The following is a 3,461-nucleotide window of genomic DNA, read 5'->3' on the forward strand; positions in this document are numbered from 1 at the left end:
CTTGGCTGACCGAGGGAGGCTGCATTGACCTTTCCGGCTCTGGCGGGATGGGACTTGCCGGTGTTGCCGGTGGTGCCGGGGCTTCTGTTTCCGGTGCCATATGCACCGGTTCCGGTTCCTTCCTTGGCGTGGGAGTCTCACTACGGGGAGCCGGTGTTCCCTCCGTCTAAGGGTCCAAACGTTTCCGGGCTGTCTCAACGGTCCTTGCCGACGACCGTTGCTGGAGGTGCTCCGTGGGCTCCTCCTCTATTTCCTCCTCCTGAGCTCCGGCATTGAGTTTTGCTGCCAAGCGGTCCGCTTCTCTATTCACCAGTCGGCGGAGTGTGACCTTTATGGGGCCGTGCCGGTGGTTCCTCCTACTCCTCCGTTGGGCGCTTTCGGCTGCCGCTTCCTGCTGCCGCCTGTTCTGCATCCGCCGCCTTTCCCTTAGTGGCCTTAGAGGCCAACAACTGTTGTCGTTTGGAAGCCGTCTTTGGGGTGCCGTCCGCCACTCTTCCTCGCTTCTTGGGCTGAACGGGCTGGACGGGTGGCACAAGCAAGGTGAGCCACTGCGTTACGGCGTGCCATATCCTCCCTCCGTCTCGGCCTTCTTTGCTGTCTTTGCCTCTGACGATCTCGATCGCCGCACACAACCCATCTGCGATCAATACCGGCCAATCCACCTTGATCCCTTCATAGGTGGCGATGATCATCCCTACCCGGTTCTGCGGCATGACAGGGGGTCTAGGGTACACGTGGCCATATTCATGGAGCACACGAGCAATTTCGCGGAACAACATATCTCCGCCGCCCTGTGTCCGGTAGCCCTTGCTGGCTAGAGAGTACTCACCAAAATACCTGATGAGTTGCTCCGGGGTTGGATTGTCGATCATGAGTATGCCTCCCTCCGGAAGGCCTGTTAACGCTCGAATCGCCTCTGCCGTTATGACCTCTGTATTGATTTCCTTGATCACTTTGTCGGCTTCTTTGTGTGGCGGTACTTCCATCATCATCAAGAAGCCCTCGAGTCCGTGTTGCTTTAGCCATGTCTTGGCGGTTTCCGACAACGTTTGCAGGTCCATGTCTGTGTCGAGGTCGGATGGCGGTGGCGAGGTTGGATGGTGATGAGAGTGAGGTTGAGAAAGAGAGAGTTCAGAAGGCGGGGGTTCTCTGTGCGCAGGTTCTCGTCTGATGATCTTGCAGCGTCTTGGTGCTTCTGTGCTCCTGGGTTCGCGAAAGTAGAGGGTCTCTACGCGCAGTGGTTTTTGTCTATGCATTCTGGCGCCTTTTTCGAGTGTGTGCATGTCGTGTACTAAAATAGCATTATGTCCTGTGGTGGCGCTTTAAATGCCCACTACGTACCTTTTCGCTCCTCGCTCTTTCATCCATTCATTCCTCGCTTTTGCATGATTGTTTTTTTTTCTTTTTTTTTTATAGTTATTATTATTATTAGTGTGACGTCACTTGTCTGTTGGTCCTCTCGGACCCTTACCGGCCTCATTCTCCCCAGTTACCGGCTCGCCTTCTCTGCCGTCTTGGTGGTTGCCGTTTCCCTCACTGGTGTCGGTCCTTTGCTCAAATGGGTTCTTAGGCATCGGTCCTCTATATGCCTTCAACTGGAATCCGTTGACCCATTTGCCTAGTACTTTGCCGGCAAGTGTCCCTAACTGGTAGGACCCATTATACTCCTGTGTTAGCCAATACGGTCCGGTCCATCTAAACCGTAGTTTACCTGGCATCTTGCCCATCCGGGTTTGGAATACTAACACCGGTTTGCCGATTGCGAACATTTTTTCGTTACCTTTCCTGTGCCGGTCGACAAATGCTTTCCGTCGCCGTTGCTCCAATTCTAAATGTAGGATGCTGGCCAATCGTTGTTCCTCGAGCTCACACAGCGCTGTCAACCGTATTGCCTTCGACTCCTTCTCGTTCAGCCGTTCCCGTAGCTGGATCCGTAAGCTGGGTACTTGGAATTCTACTGGCATTACCGCCTCGAGTCCGAACGCTAACCGGAACGGTGTTGTTCGGATGCTCGTTTTGTATGCCGTCCGGTATGTAGCTTTGTGTCCCAATCCGTCCGATTTTCGTTGACGATCTTCCGGAGGATATTCTGGAGCGTCTTGTTTGTTGATTCCACTAAACCGTTCGCCTGTGGATAGTAAGGTGTGCTTCGTTTGTGGACAACGACATAGAATGTCGTCAGGCTTTCCACTACTTGGCCGACAAAGTGCCCCCCTTGGTCACTTATTAATTCAATTGGGCATCCGTAACGGCACCAGATGTACTCATATAGAAACTTCGCCGTTGACGCAGCGGTGTTATCCCGTAAAGCTTTGGCCTCCACCCATTTCGTGCAGTAATCCGTAGCAACGATAACGTATCGATTACCCGTTCTCATTGTCGGTGGCTTGAATGGTCCTACAAAGTCCAGCCCCCACTTCTAGAATGGCTCGAGTGGTAGTACTGGCTGGTGTGGCATACGAGCCTGCTCCGTTGGCTGGCCCATTCTTTGGCATAGGTCACATTCTTTTGCGTACCGTATCGCATCTCTTAATGTCGTTGGCCACCATAGGCCACTTTGCCATATTTTTCTGGCCGTCGCATCTTCGGCATAGTGACCTCCGACAACTCCGCAGTGGGCTTCCCTCAGTATCAGTTCCTTTTCATCGCTGCACACCGCCCGTCTCCATATGCCATCCGCGCCCTTGTGGTACAGTGTGTCTTGCAGTAAGCAGAAATGTCAGCTTTGCACCGCCAAGTGTTTCTGTTCGTCCCGGTTCATCTCTTCCTGAGGCAGTCCTGTGCTCAGAAACTGGTGCATATTTGTGAGCCATTTGTCTTCCTGTGCCACCGTCTCATCTGCTGCTGTCTCCGTAGTGACTCGAAACAGCTCTGCATCCGGAAACTCATCCGGTACTCCGTCTCCCGTCTCTCCGGACTCTAATCGGCTTAAGTAATCTGCCACGGCATGCTGTATACCGGGTCGGTGGAATATTTCAAACTTGAACTCTTGTAACAGTAAGGTTCACCGGGCCAATTTGCCGGTGAGTGACGCTTTGGACACCAGGTAAAGGAGTGCCGAATGATCTACATGGAAGGAAAACTTCCTTCCCAATAAATAATGCCGAAACTTTGTCACACTGTAGATCATCCCTAGGGCTTCCCGTTCCGTGGTAGAGTAGTTTCGTTCTGCTTGGGATAACTTTCGGCTGGCATAGTACATTGGCCGGTACCATTTTGGCTCCGTAAGCTGCATAAGTACGCTTTCGATTGCGATGTCGGAGGCGTCTACGAACACGTGAAATTCTTTACTCCAATCCGGAGGTTGTACTACTGGTGCCTGCGACAATAGTACCTTGAGGGCCCTATACGCTCTATCCTCGGTGTTGGTCCACTGGAATGGTGTCCGATGTACGGCGGCATGCAACGGTGTAGCCAGGTCGGCTAAGTATCGGAGCATCCGGCTGTGCCACCGGATCTGG

This window comes from Azolla caroliniana, unplaced genomic scaffold, assembly GCF_043228905.1.
Source record: "Azolla caroliniana isolate FFs.n. ecotype wild unplaced genomic scaffold, voAzoCaro1.0.p SCAF_283, whole genome shotgun sequence".
Classification (NCBI taxonomy): Eukaryota; Viridiplantae; Streptophyta; class Polypodiopsida; order Salviniales; family Salviniaceae; genus Azolla; species Azolla caroliniana.